Source organism: Pseudorca crassidens, chromosome 19 (genome assembly GCF_039906515.1).
Source record: "Pseudorca crassidens isolate mPseCra1 chromosome 19, mPseCra1.hap1, whole genome shotgun sequence".
In the NCBI taxonomy this organism is placed as follows: domain Eukaryota; kingdom Metazoa; phylum Chordata; class Mammalia; order Artiodactyla; family Delphinidae; genus Pseudorca; species Pseudorca crassidens.
In genome coordinates this window covers 34,083,999-34,099,564 of record NC_090314.1, presented here as the reverse complement: position 1 = coordinate 34,099,564, position 15,566 = coordinate 34,083,999, and the positions used below count along the sequence as shown (strand labels likewise).

Below are 15,566 nucleotides of genomic sequence, written 5' to 3'. Positions count from 1 at the left end.
AGAGAAAGCCCGCGGGCAGCAATGAAGGCCCAGTGCAGCCAAAAAAACAAAACAAAAAAATAATGTAAAACATATGTTTAAATAAGTCTAAAAGAGTTTTTCAATAAAAATTCTAAGTGATAAAAAGTATTGTGCCATGGTTTAATTGGCAGCATTTTTATATGATACAAAAAATGATTTGTCAGAATCAAAACATGGATTCGATGAAATATGGTATTTCTGAGTGATATAACTGGATGGTTTGTTGCTTTCATCTTTAAATTTTTTCTATATGGCTTAACTTTATAATGAATATATAATAAGGAATATTACATATTACATGTAATATTATATATCTTAATTACATATCATTTATAATATATTTTATGTATATTATACATTATAAATTTTAATATATTATATAGTATGTATTAAACATATATATTTCATATTATAAATAGAAAAAATACATAATAATATGCAATGAAGATGTAAATTTTCATATGGCTTGATTTTATAATGAGTACGTGATAAGAAAATAAAAACTATGGGCTCGGGCTTCCCTGGTGGCACAGTGGTTGAGGGTCCACCTGCTGATGCAGGGGACACGGGTTCGTGCCCCGGTCCGGGAAGATCCTACATGCTGCGGAGTGGCTGGGCCCGTGAGCCATGGCCTCTGAGCCTGCGCGTCCGGAGCCTGTGCTCCGCAACGGGAGAGGCCACAACAGTGAGAGGCCCGCATACCGCAAAAAATAAATAAATAAATAAATAAATAAATAAATAAAAACTATGGGCTCTTTAGTATAATAACTGATATCATTTCACTTGAACCATCTTGATATTGCTCTCCCAATCTTATCCATACTCACCCACATTTGTTTAAGCTGGTGTACGAATTTCTCCATGTTCTTCAGCTTTTCAGTATTTTGGACATTGTGCAAGTCTAAGGTGATTTCTTTCATGGTGGAAACAAATATTTCAAAACCAAAACTCTTTGGCACTCTTTTGGGACTGTGCCTTTCTAACAGCCTCTATATTTGCTCTCGCCCTCAACTTCTTCTATTTTCCTCCACCTTCTTATTCCTTACCTATTTCCAGATCTCTGAGAGGTGTTCCACAGGAGTCATTAGTGTCCCTGGGTTAGAAGAATCAGTTGCATCCTAAAGAGCAATGATGATATTCAGAACCACGGACAGTAACATGCAGCCACAGATGCCCAAACAAGCTCCCAACCCTCACCCTGCAAGTTCCTCCAAGGAGACCAGTCAAGGCTGGCAATGGGTCAAATTCATGCTCTTAGCAGGTCAAATTCATGCTCTTCTTCCAAGTCAGGCTTAGAAAACCCTCCTGAGCAAGATATCATATAGTATTTGAGGAACAACAAGAGCCCGGTGTAGCTGTGGCAGCTGAGAGTGGAAGAGCATGCTGGGAAATTAAGTCAGTGAAGCCATGTTGATCATTTACATGTTAATTTATAGACCAGCTCTGAACCACATGGAAAAATGCAAAGAGTGTAAAAAGGTATATACAGCCAAGTCTTCCTCACCCATGTCCTCCAGTCACTCAGTTCCCTTCCTAATAGGAAACTAATGTCATTGGTTTCTTGCATATCCTGTGCATATATAAGTAAATGCATACATTCATGTAATAATTTCCTCCTGTTACAGAAAGGTAATGTGCTATACATTGTTCTTTACTGTGCCCTGTTCCCTTAATTTTATATCTGAAGATCTTCCTAAATACTTTGCTTATGGCTACGTATATTGAGAGGATGTCCTGTAACTTGTTTAACCAATTTCCAACCAGTGGATGTTTATATTTTCAATCTTTTGATGTAATAAAAACCATCACAGCCTCTAGACATAAGGCCAAGGCTCAGAGTAAGTTCAACCAAGGTTTAAATTATGCTTTTATTTACAAGCCAAGTGACTTTGCGCCAGCTATTTGGGCTCCCTGTGCCTCTCTTTCCTCACCTGCAAAATGAGGATAATAATACTATCATGACATCCTTTCGGGAAGGGTCAAAGGAGAAAATGTACGTAAAGTGCTTAACACAATACCTGGCCCAAGAGAGTAATAATACTAACAATAGTCACCAAGTATTGAGTACTTAATATGAACTACACTCTGCTGAGAATTCACATATTATCTCTTTCCATCCTCATATCAACCCTAAAAGGTAGAGACCACTGTTTCCACATTTACCAAAGAATAACAGAGAGGTTAACCAATATGCCCCTCAACTCAGCTATAAGCAGAACAGGATTCAAACTCAGGGTTTCCCAACATCAGAGCCCTGTTCTGAACCATTACTTCCATCTGCTGGTGCTCAACAAATGTAGCTGTTATCCTCCTCCCCGTCACCATCATCACCACCACCACCACCATCATCATCACCACCACCATCATCATCACCACCATCATCACCACCACCACCACCATCACCACCACCACCACCATCATCACCACCATCATCACCACCACCACCATCACCACCACCACCACCATCACCACCACCATCATCACCACCACCACCACCATCCTCATCACCATCATCACCACCATCACTGTCATTACTCTCACCTGATTTAGGCCTGTTGCTCTCTGAATTGGCCTGTGCCTACCTTTGCCTTCAGGCTCCCCAGCAGCTGGTGCAAGTTTTTCCAGAAACAATTGTTTTTTGCCGATTTCAGGTTATCACTTCCTCTGATCTCTCCTTTCCTGTGCATGCATGTGTATGCATGCATGCACATGCACACACACTCAGGCAGATCTAGGGATCTTTATTACAATACAACATCCGTCTTGAGATGGTCCATATTTCATGACTGCATTTGGCCAACATCACTAGCAGAGGCAGCTGAGCAAAGCGAAGTAGAATTTTGAGGTGGATAGGGAGGGTAGTCTGAAATGGTTGTGGCCCATCCTCTCCCCTACCCATCCACCACCTCCAGGGATAGAAGATGGAGGAAAAGAAAAAAAAATCAGCAGCCATTAAATGACTGTCTACTACATGACAAGAGGTGTGCTTTATGTGTGTTACCTTAATCCTCAGGGTAGGTACTCTTCACTCCATTTTACAAATAAAGAAACTGAAATTCACAAGAGGTAAAGTGAGTTGCCAAAGCTAGTGAGTACCTGAGCCAAGATTCTAATCCAGGTCTGTGGAGATACAGCAGGTTTGAATTCTGGGGGAATAGTCAGTGTGCCACCATCCCCAAAATCCAGGGAACCAGGGTCAGCTGGAGAGAGGCAGAGCCCCTAAAAGTGGTCTCTGTCTTCTTAGACCCCTCCCCTGCAGGACTTCTCTGAGGCTGACACACACGCCAGGAAACAAACTGAAGCTGTCTCTCCACCTTCCTTAAACATCTAAAATCCTCACTCCTCTGTTGTATCTTCAGGACAGTTTAGGTTATGCTGCTGTAACAAATAACCCCCAAATCTCATGGTCAGCATGGGAGGGTGGGCAGATCTGCTCATCATCATTACTCAGGAAACCAGGCTAATGAGACTTCATCCATCTTCACTACAGCCCATGGGAAAGGGGATGTGGCAACTCAAACACTGGCTTTTAAAGCTTCCACCTTGGGACTTAACTGGTGGTACAGTGGTTAAGAATCCACCTGCCAATGCAGGGGACACTGGTTCGAGCCCTGGTCCGGGAAGATCCCACAGGCCGCGGAGCAACTAAGCCCGTGCGCCACAACTACTGAGCCTGTGCTCTAGAGCCCGCGAGCCACAACTACTGAAGCCCGCAAGCCACAACTACTGAAGCCCGAGTGCCTAGAGCCCATGCTCCGCAACAAGAGAAGCCACCGCAATGAGAAGCCCGCGCACCACAACGAAGAGTAGCCCCTGCTCGCCGCAACTAGAGAAAGCCCGTGCGCAGCAACGAAGACCCAACGCAGCCCAAAATAAATAAATAAATACATACTCAACGTGATTTTTTTAAAAAAGCTTCCACCTGGAAGGGACATATGTCACTTTCACTAACATTTCATTAGCCTCAGCAAGTCTCATGGTCTACCTACCTCAAAGCGTGCCTGAGGAGAGAAGAGAAGTGTCTGCTGGCCAGCACTGTGGGTATCACAGCCAGCGGCACTGCCCCCTAGCCTGCCCACTTCTCTGCCACCCCACTGCTGCATTCACACAGCCTCTTTTGTACTCTCTTCCCCTCCCCCAAGGTCATGAGGTGCACTTGACCTTGCTCTAGAGCCCACAAGATTTTATTCAGCCACTGGAGCTCCACTTGCTTTGTCAGGGCCTCAGTCTTGGGCTGGAATTGCGGGGAATCCTGGGAAAGGCTCTCTGTGCCTGTCTCTGGGCTGAAAGCACCACACAAAGACAGAGAATTCTCCCGATCCCCTCCCAGGGCCTGGGCTTTCTCCTGCAGCACTAGCTGCTTTTGTCACAATAAGGCAGAGCTTAGGTCCAAACTGGAAACCAAGGCTGTAGACAAGTGGTCACAGAAGCAATGTCCCTCAGAGTGTAATTCAGGGAAGAGCCAGGAATCTACCAAATGGGGAGCCAACTGGTGGTCTCCTGAGGCCTCTGTCACCACTACCCTCGGAGACGCCTCCCCTCTCCTGTCCCTGAACAAGCTATACATACAGTCCGAGAAGCTGTCCCCTGAGGAACAGCAAAGCACACCCTTCTAATCCCCAAATACAATATCTTCTCTTCTTAACTGCCTCTACTCCCTGAGGTTTCCACCACTAAAGAGCATCTTTGTGTTTAAGGCTTCCAAGATTCCAATAAATATTATCCAGGAAAACTAAAACACCACACATTCTTCCTATCCTGACCAAGATTCTCTTGATTTCCAGTAACAGGAACTCATCTAAACTATTTTGGGCAGAGAAGGGAAATTTACTGTGAGGACACAGGTCAGTCTCACAGAACTCGACAGTGGGGCCTCCCGGGGTGGAGAGTGAGGCAGTGTGTCTCTCAGATTGTCTTCCTCTGGGGCACTTCACTGAACACCAGTTCGGCACCAGGCACCACAGAAAGCTCTGCGACTAGTCAAACACAAATGAGACAAGGTCTGTTCCCTCAGGAAGTTACAGCCTGAATGGAATGATCAGACATGACACATAAACTAGAGCAAGGAGGTGTTACAAGGGAGGAGGCATTGGCCATGCAGAAAAGGTAGGACAATCCAGGGGCCAGACCCAGCGGGGGCAAAGCCACGGTGCCCTTGGCTAAATTATGGAGGCAGTGAACCTGATCAGTGAGAAACAGGCTGGATAAATAGGTTAGGATGAGATCATGGAGGGCTTGGATGCCAGGAAGATAAATATAGCTTTCATCTAGGAAAAAAAAGTCAGAAGACACCGAAGGTCTGATGACAGTAGAGTGGTGGGATCAGACATGAGCCCATCTGTCTTTGGCCTGAGGGAAAGATGGGGACAAAGGAGACCATGGAGGTAAGGAGGCTTCGAAGCAGCACGGAGAGAAAGGACCAACCAACTGAGAAGCAAGCTGGGTGGGAAGAGAGGTCAAGGGCACCTTCGAGCTCCTGCACACAGACACCGACACACAGCTGTCCCTTCCAAGCATCCATCAGCCCAGAGGGCCTGAGAGGAGGGTCCCAGGCCAGGGCCTTCTGTCTGGGGAGGGAGGGTGGGAGTATCAGGAAAGATCCAGAGCATGGGCAGCTCCACAGGGCAGCAGGGACCAGGGTAGGGGATGAACAACTGATGGTGCTGAACACAGATGCACCTAATCGGAATCACAGACGCGTGCACACACGCCACACCCAGCATATGAGGCAGTGACTACAGGAAGAGCTCAGAGTCAAGCAGACCCTGGTTCAAGTCCTGGCTCTGTCTTTTGCTAGCTGTGAGATCGTATGCAACTCTAAATGTCTCTGAGCCTCAGTTTTCTTCTCATCTGTGAAACGTCAATGGTAAGATCCACCTCCTGGCTTGCTGTGAGGATTAAAGCGAAGTAATGATGGCTATTGATAGACTCATCCTAAAAAATCATACACATTCTCGCCCTCCTGTATTTGTGCCCTTGCAACGTGACCTCGTAGCTCCTCTCAACAAGAGGTGGAGTCTATTTCTTAAGCCCGTGAATCTGAGTTCGTGACTTGCTTTGGCCAAAGGGACGATAGCAAAAGTGATGCTGGAATAGACTTGAATCATGGAGCCTTGCTTTCTCATGCTCTTAGAACCGAGAGACCATGTGAAGGAGGCCAGGCTAGCCGGCTGGCTGATGAGACACGTGGCCCATTGGCCCCATCACTCCAGTCAACAGCCGGCAAATGCCCAGGAAAGAGAGTCACCTGGCTGACTCACAGCTGACTGCAGGCCCATGGGTTAGCCCAGCCAAGACAGCAGAACTGCCCAACCCAAACTGCCAAATCATGAGCAAATGAATGCTTCTTTTAAGCCACTATGTCTTGGGTGGTTTGTTATGCAGTAAAATCTAATTGATAGACTTATGCTCCTGCCCAAGAGGAAGTAACAGGGGTCAGATTTATCTTCCTGCCTGAAAAAAACAAAATACTCAAGCAAGACTCTGGACATTGGGTGGGTACTGAAGGGTGGTGATCCCCAAAAGACGGGAAAACAAATGACGTGAGCCCTAAGATCACCCCCGCTTACTGTCCAGGCTTCAGTGCAGATGAGGGGACCCCGATGGAGTCTGAGCTGAGAAGACATAGCTGAGAGCCTGGGGAGACCAAGGTGGGTGCTGTTCTCAGGACAGAGTGCTGGAGAGGAGAGAGCTGCTCCCAGAGAGAACCCTGGAGACCTGCAAGTCCCCGCCTTGAGTACTCAGCAGGGTACTTAGCACATGCATGTCAGCAAACTACCTGAGGCCAGGGAAAGACCCGTTTGAAAGGATGAGAGAACAGTGCCCCACACTCACCCAGAGCCAGAAATGGAGGCTGCTGTCTCCAGCCAGACTGTAAAAACTCAATCTACAGGGCATTGGGTGGAATACTCAGGAAGGTCACGCTTCAGTACTGGAGGGATAACTAGTCCTAAACAGAACACTCCTCCAGACCTGCCTAGTAAAAACAAGATCTCAAATGATCAGACTGTGTCTAAGTAACTTCACTGCATCTCAGAAAATCTAATTGATACGAAACCTAAAACTTAAGGAGTGTTTATTATGTTCCAGCAACTTTACATATACGTAAACATTTTACATATATTACTACATTGCTATTACTTTATTAAAACCCTTTCAAATAGGTTTTTATCCCCATTGTACAGATGGCAAAGTCTAAGATGACACATATAAAGTGCTGGCATGTTCAATAAATGCTATTTCTCTTAACTCCTCCCCCTCACTCCCTGCCTGCAGCCACAAGCAACCAAATGTTTTTTCCCAAATTGCACATGTACTTCAAAGAAATTATGGCTTTTAAAACCCAAATACTCCAGACTTCAGGAGGAAAGTGTTCTCTGGCTGGGGTCCTGGGGAAAGTCCTGAATGAAGAGTTAGGAGTGCTAGTTCCAGTCTGGGTACTGCCACTATCTTTCCAGGTGACCTTGAGCCAGCCTTCACCTCTCTGATCCTGATTCACCCACCTGTGATAGGGGGAGGAGGTGATTCCTCAAAGCAACCCTCTCATTCCAGAAGCCAGGATGCCTCAATCATACTTTGGCTAATATTCTGATGTGACAGATGGCAGAGTTGGAAAAGCAGAGTGGTATCTACCACAGTTGGAATGCACGCACACACACACACACACACACACACACAGGCGTGCGCGCTCTCGGAGCCTCTTGTTGAGCCTCTCTCCAAAGGTTTCTTGCACATAGAACTAGCTCTCCCTCACCAGCCCTAGTGCAGCATTACCACCTTAGGCCAGAAGGTGGTGTTGCTTCTCCGTGTGCGTTCAACCGCATTTATAATGTGCACAAGCCGAGCTGGGCACAGAGCGAGTGCAGAGGGTAACGGTGTGTCCCTTCCTTTCCAGAACACTCGAATCACAAGCACCAAGGACAATTCGAAATTAGAAGGGAATTGGGACTTTTCTGGAAAGAAACTAAATATTACCGGAACGTGCCAGGTACTGTGCCAGCTACTTTACAACCCTTCTTTTAAAAACCAGGTCCGCTAATGCTCAGAGATGATAAAAGGAAGAAGTAGATGCTTAGTAAATGTTGATTTGATTTCCCCATCTTTGTAGCCTTCATAGCATAGGGCATTTGACTGATGATCAATGAGTATTGATTGACTGATTGATTTGTAACTGCAGATAGAAAACCAAAGGCTGAGCTAGAGTAGCAGGACCAAAGAGAGTATTCAGTCCAAAACTACAATTTCTAGATAAAATGAAGGCCAGAGAGAAACAGAAAGAAAACTATGTGCCTGGCACAAAGCAGGTTCTCACCAAACATCTGCTGAATTAGTAGGTGAAGTGCTTTTGCCCACATCATCCCTTACTCCATAAGGCAATAGTTTTTATCCCCACTTTACAGATGGAAAAACTGAGGCTGTCACAAGGGACCTGGCGAAGTCACAAGGTGACTTCGAAGCACATTGAGCCCTGCCCCTAAGAATAATGTTTGTAAGCTATTTCTATTGATCTTGATAAGTTGTCAAGCACTTTCATATGCACTCTTTCATTTATTTTAATCCTCATAGGAACCGTGAAGAGTATGTGTTACTATTTCTATTTTGCAGATGGGGAAACTGAGGCTTAGCAAGGTTGTCTGCCCAAGTACACACAACTGCTGAGGGGCAGATATGAAGATGAGGTCCCGAGCCTCTGAGTCTGCCCCTCATCCCCTACACCAGTGCATTTTTAACTCGAGTGTTTATGGGGGTACAAGAACTCACTAGAATAATTTTTCACTTTGTGTTTTCATTGTTCCCTTTTCCCCCAGCTTTACTGAGATATCATTGACACGTAACATTGTGTGAGTTTAAGGTGCACAATGTGATGATTTGACACCAGTATATATTGTGAAACGTTTACCACAGTAAGGTTAGTTACCACATCCTCCACCTCTCATAGTTACAAGTTTGTTGTTGTTGTTGTTATGGTAAGAACATTAATCCTTTACCGTCATAGCAACTTTCAAGTATAAAACACAGTGTTGTCAACTGTAGTCACTAAGCTGTACCTTAGACCCCAGAACTTACTCATCTTATAACTGGAAGTTTGTACCCTCTGACCAACATCTCCCCATTTCCCCCACCCCCCAAGCCCCTGGCCACCTTCATCCTACTCACTGTTTCCATGAGTTCAGTGTTTTTAGATTCCACACCTAAGTGAGCTCATAAAGTATTTGTTTTTCTCAGTCTGACATTTCACTTAGCACAATGCCCTCAAGAGCTATTCATAAAAGTTGTCAAAATGATAACTTTTTTTTTTTTTTAATGAATGGCTGCTTTAAAACTAACAGCTGCCTCCCAATTTCAGTGTCCTCTTTTGTATTTTCTGGTAGCTTCGGCTACTTTAATTATTCAGCGCCAATGAGAGTTAGACCTAATACCTAAATGATGCACTCATACCACGTGAAAGTCAAATGACCCCAAGATGCGTTGTTAGAAGGGAAGATTTACAGGGGTTTAAATCAAGGAGGAGAAGTGAGTGATCTACTTGGCACACCCAGGGCAGCATGCCAGGCGAACCTGTGCTGTGGCTGGTGGGCACTCGTTCCCGGCGGGAAGTGTGACTTAGATATAGAAAGAAAAAATAGCATTAATGTCATTCATTTGAATTTTAGAAAATTTGTAATTTTGCTTGTATTTAATTTGCAAATTTGTTTCTGGTTTCATAGTCACATAAGAGCTATAAGCATACATGTATACCTAGTTTTATGCTTCTACATACTTAATATTATAATGAAATTAATTTGTCAACACCGAGAGACCCTGGGAATGTCTTTCCCTTTAAAAGGACGGTGCACATAGTCAGGTTAGAGAAACACTTCCTAACCTGACCATACTTCCTTCCCTCAAAGAAGAGGCTGTAGCCACAGATATTTTTTTCTCTGGCTGGGAAGGAACTCTCTCTCTAGAGAACAGGGAAGAGTTCATTCCCAGGCCAGGTGCAGGGCCGTGGGGAGGCAATCCCTTCCCTCATCCCCAGTCTCGCCTGGATGTTGGGGGCAGGGACAGGGAGAGTTTGTTTTGAGGCTAAGAGTAGGTTCCCTATGGAAGATGGGCAGCTCTCGCCTGGTTCAGTCAGGAAGGCAAGAGGGTGGTGCACCTTAAAATTGAGGGTGAAGTGGATCCATTTTCCTCTCACCTGACTCATTAATAGAACATCCGGGATCCACCTCCAGGCAAATGAGAGTGGCAACAGTTAGGTCCAAGATCTTGCCATTGGTTTCCTTTAGAATTTTACTAAACTATTCAAAAATCACAAAAATAACTTACGTTTATTGCTTCCAGTGAGACAGATGTATGTATAATACCCCCCAAAAAGGAATGTGATTAATCTCTTCCCCACCCCCTCAATATTAGCTGCTCGGATGTGACTCTCTACCCACATCTCCATACTCACACAGCCGTGTCCAAACACACACATCCTATTTAGAGGGTGCTTTGGTCATCCCTTGACAACAGAGGATAATTCCACTTGCTTATCTCAACTAACATCATCTTAACTTTTCAGGTCAATGGGTAGACCCTCAACTCATTCTTTCTGAAGAGCTGCATGACATTGCAGAATACGGATGGGACACAATTTACTCACCCACTCTCCTAAGGATGGACAGTCAGGTGGTTTCCAAGTTTTCCTTCCTGACCATTTCAAGCAAGGCTGCAATACCCATCCTTGAACATATGGCTTCCTTCCTCACACCCCTTTCTAATGGATCCTAGAAGTGACTGAGGTCAATATATGTGGGTCATTCTGTTTTAGTTCAATGGCTATTCCCCGCGTTATTATTCATGCGTTCTTTTCACAGATCTGCACTGAGTGTCTGCTGTGTGCAGAGCACTGTGTTAGATGTGCAGAAGTAAATGAGGCAAGGCTTTGCCCTCAGTCACATAAATACTAAAGATTATTTACATAGCTGGTATATATTAGTTATATAGGTAATTATTAGTTGTATGCTAGTTACATAGTATATAACTAGTATTTATAGAACTCTTTTCAACAGACGAAGTGATAGCGCCCTAAGGGAGGTAGACATAGATTAAGGGGTGAAGGAGTGTATGTGTATCCATGTCCTTTTCCTCCAGGGCAGGCAGAGAGTGACCTGAGGAGGCCCTGCCCCTGGGCCCACCCTTCTCCTCATCCCTGGTTGCCCACAAGAGACAACCTCTGGAACTGGATGACATTTTTCCCACTCGTACTAACCACCATTCATCATGGTGGCCTCTTTCTTTTCTTTTCTTTTTTTTCCGGCTGTGTTGGGTCTTTGTTGCTGCGCACAGGCTTTCCTCTAGTTGCGGCGATCGGGGGCTACTCTTCGTTGCGGTGCGCAGGCTTCTCATTGCAGTGGCTTTTCTTGTTGCAGAGCACGAGCTCTAGGCACGTGGGCTTCAGTAGTTGCATCACGCAGGCTCAGTAGTTGCAGCACGTGGGCCCTAGAGCACGCAGGGTTCAGTAGTTACAGTGCATGGGCTCTAGGGCAGCCAGGCTTCAGTAGTTGTGACGCACGGGCTTAGTTGTTCCGCGGCATGTGGGATCTTCCCGGACCAGGGATTGAACCAGTGTCCCCTACATTGGCAGGTGGATTCTTAACCACCGCGCCACTAGGGAAGTCCATGGTGGACTTCTATATGTTAAACATCTCACATATATTCCCTTATTCACACTAATCCTTACAAACCCACTGAATTCATTATCTATTGCTATGTAACAGATTATCCCAAAATTTAGTGGCCTAAAACAATAAACTTCTGTTATCTCACAGGTTTTATGTGGCCTTCTGTGTCCGACTTCTTTCGCTTAGCATTAACATTTTCAAGGTTCATTCACGTTATATACATGAATCCACACTCCATTCCTCTTCATGGTCCAAAAAATTCCATGGTATGAATATACCACTTTCCTTCGTCTATACATCAGTTAATGGACATTCTTTTAAAGTTGCCTTAGAGATTATCATACTAAGTGAAGTAAGTCAGACAAAGACAAATATCATATAATATCACTTATATGTGGAATCTAAAAAAATGATACAAATGAACTTATTTAAAAAACAGAAACAGACTCACAGACAGAGAAAACAAACTTATGGTTACCAAAGGGGAAAGGTGGAGGAGAGGGATAAATTAGTAGTTTGGGATTAACATATACACACTACTATATATAAAATAGATAAACAACAAGGACCTACTGTACAGCACAGGGAACTCTACTCAATATTCTGTAATAACCTATATGGGAAAAGAATCTGAAAAAGGATGGATATGTGTATATGTATAACTGAACCACTTTGCTGTACCCCTGAAACTAACACAACATTGTAAATAAACTATACCCCAATATAAAATAAAAATTAAATTTAAAAAAAGAAAAAGAAAAAAATTTAAACAAGCAAAACACCTAAAAATATTCTTAAAAAGGATAATGGCAAGTAACTATCTCTACTAGATAATAAAACATTTTTTTAAATCTATGATAATAATGTTGATACATTAAATATATAAATACAACAGAATAAAAATTCTACATTATTTCCATAAAAAAACAGTACTATTACAATAGCACAGAAAAAGGAAACACATAGATATAAACTAATAAAATAGGTGCAGAATCTGTACACTGAAAATTACAGAACAGTTATGGGAAACAATCAGAAGACCAAAAACAAAGAGAAATACCAGGTTCGTGGATCAGAAAACTCAATAGTGTTAAGATGTCAGTTGTCTCCAAATTGATCTATAAATTCAGTGCAATCCAAACAAAAATCCCAGAAAGATATTTTGCAAATATTGATCGCATGATTTGTAAATTTATATGCAAAGGCAAAGAGACTAGAATACCCAAATTAATTTTGAAAAAGAATAACCTAGGAAGATTTACATTACCCAAGTTCAAGACTTACTATAAAACTACAGTACAATGTTGGCAGACAGATAGACAAGTAGATGGATGGGACAGAACACAAAGTCCAGAAATAAAGATATGGCCAATTGAATCTTTACAAAGGTGCAAAGGCAATTTAATGGAGAACGGAGAGTCTTTTCAAAAAATGATGATGAAACCATTGGAAGGGAAACAATATGCAAAGGGAGGGGAGGAAGGGAGGGAGGAAGAGATGAGAAGAGAAATAAACCACGATCTATACCTCATACCATACACAAAGTTAATTCCAAATGGATTATAGATCTATATGTAAAACTCTAAAACTTTTAGAAAAAAAAAATAGGAGAAAAACCTTTGTTACCTCGGGTTATGCAAAGTGTCCTTAGATATACCAAAAGCACTATGGAAAAAAGAAAAAAAAATTAGACTTATCAAAATGCTTTAAACGTTTTCTCTGTAAAAGACAATTAAGAGAATGAAAAGACAAGTCACAGATCAAGAGAAAATATTTGCAAATCTTATATTTGATGATGGACTTCTTTCCAGAACATATAAGAAATTTTGAAAACTCAACAATGAGAAAACAAACAGCACAATAAAAAGATGAGCAAAGATATACAGGTAGTAAATAAGCACATGAAAAGATGCTCAACATCATTTGTCATCTGGGAAATGTAAATCAAAACCACAATGAGATATCACAATATACCTATTTGGAAAGTTAAAATTAAAAAAGAAAAACTGACAATAGCTAGTGTTAACAAGATGGAAGCCGATGAAACTCTCATACGTTGCTGGTGGGAATGTGCAATGGTGTGGCCACTCCGGAAAATAGTTTGGCCGTTTCTTTTAACGTAAACAAACACTTACCATAAAATCCAGCAATCCCACTCTTATTTATCCAAATGAAATAAAAACCGACATTAATATAAAACTTATACACAAATGTTTATAGCAACTTTATTCATAATCACCAAAACAGAAACCCAAGTGTCCTTCAGTTGGGGAATGGATTAATACATCTTATATATCCACACACTGGACTACTACCCACCAACAAAAAAGAATAAACTATGATACACAGAAGAACAACATGGATGAATCTCAAAATAATTATGCTGAGTGAAAGAAACCAGACCCAAAAAGAGTACACATTGTATGATTCCATTTTTTTTTTTTTTTTTTTTTTTTGCGGTACGCAGGCCTCTCACTGTTGTGGCCTCTCCCGTTGCAGAGCACAGGCTCCAGACACGCAGGCTCAGCGGCCATGGCTCACGGGCCCAGCCACTCCGCGGCATGTGGGATCTTCCCGGACCGGGGCACGAACCCGTGTCCCCTGCATCGGCAGGCGGACTCTCAACCACTGCGCCACCAGGGAAGCCCTGTATGATTCCATTTTTATAAAATTCTGGAAAATGCAAACTAATCTACAGGGACAAAAAGTAGATCAGTGGTTGTCTGGTGACAGGGGCTGCAAGGGAGGCAAGGAAGGGAGAGGGCGGGATTACAAGGGCTTAAGAGGAGACTTTTAGGTGTGATGGGAATGTTTCCTATCTTAATTGTGGTGATAGTTTTAACGGTATATACATGTGTCAAAACTTATTAAATCGTACACTTTAAATCCATGCAATTTATTGTATGTCAATTACACTACAATAAAACTGCTTTTAAAAATGACCTGTCTCTTTGAACATGTTTGGGTTCCTCTATGAGAAGTTACAACTTTCTCAGTTTACAAATTCTGTCAGTTTTTTTATGTGTCAATTTGGCTAGGCTATGGTACCCAATTATTTAATCAAATACTAATCTAGGTGTTTCTGTGAAGGTGTTTTATAGATGAGATTAATATCTACAATCAGTTGAAAGAAAGAAGGAAAGGAGATTATCCTGGATAATATGGGTGGGCCTGATCCACTCAGTTGAAAGGCATTAAGAACAGAATTGAGGGCTTCCCTGGTGGCGCAGTGGTTAAGAATCCGCCTGCCAATGCAGGGGACACAGGTTCCATCCCTGGTCTAGGAAGGTCCCACATGCTACGGAACAACTAAGCCCATGCAACCGCAACTACTGAGCCTGTGCTCTTGAGCCCACAAGACACAACTACTGAGTCCATATGCCACAACTACTGAAGCCCGCGTGTCTAGAGCCTGTGCTCTACAACAAGAGAAGCCACCGCAGTGAGAAGCCTGCGCACTGCAACGAAGAGTGGCTCCCACTCTCTGCAACCAGAGAAAAGCCCACGCGCAGCAACGAAGACCCAACGCAGCCAAATAAATAAATAAATAAGAACATAATTGAGGTTTCCCTGAGGTAGAAGAAATTCTGCTTGTGGACTGGAGCTTCAGCTCCTATCAGAGTCCCAGCCTGCCAGCCTACAGATTTCAAACTTGCCTAGCCAGCCTCCACAAACACATAAGCTAAGTACTTACAGTAAATCTCTTTACACAGAGAGAATATATCATATATTAATATATTATATATCCTAACACACCTATTAGAATCATATACTGATATTATCTTATTGCTCATATATTATCAATAGTATAATATATGTATGAATGTATATTATATATGGTTTGGGGGTATATACACATATATATAAATATCTATATCTCAGTTCCTTTTCTTTGGT

General features: G+C 43.0%; 1 long non-coding RNA gene across 1 annotated transcript; it reads left to right on the top strand.

Moving 5' to 3' along the window:
- Positions 1-5,295: 5,295 nt before the first annotated feature.
- Positions 5,296-6,241, top strand: LOC137213089 (uncharacterized). Its single transcript, XR_010937778.1, has 2 exons — positions 5,296-5,405; positions 6,155-6,241. It is a non-coding gene; the product is annotated as an uncharacterized lncRNA (long non-coding RNA).
- The last annotated feature ends 9,325 nt before the right edge of the window (positions 6,242-15,566 follow it).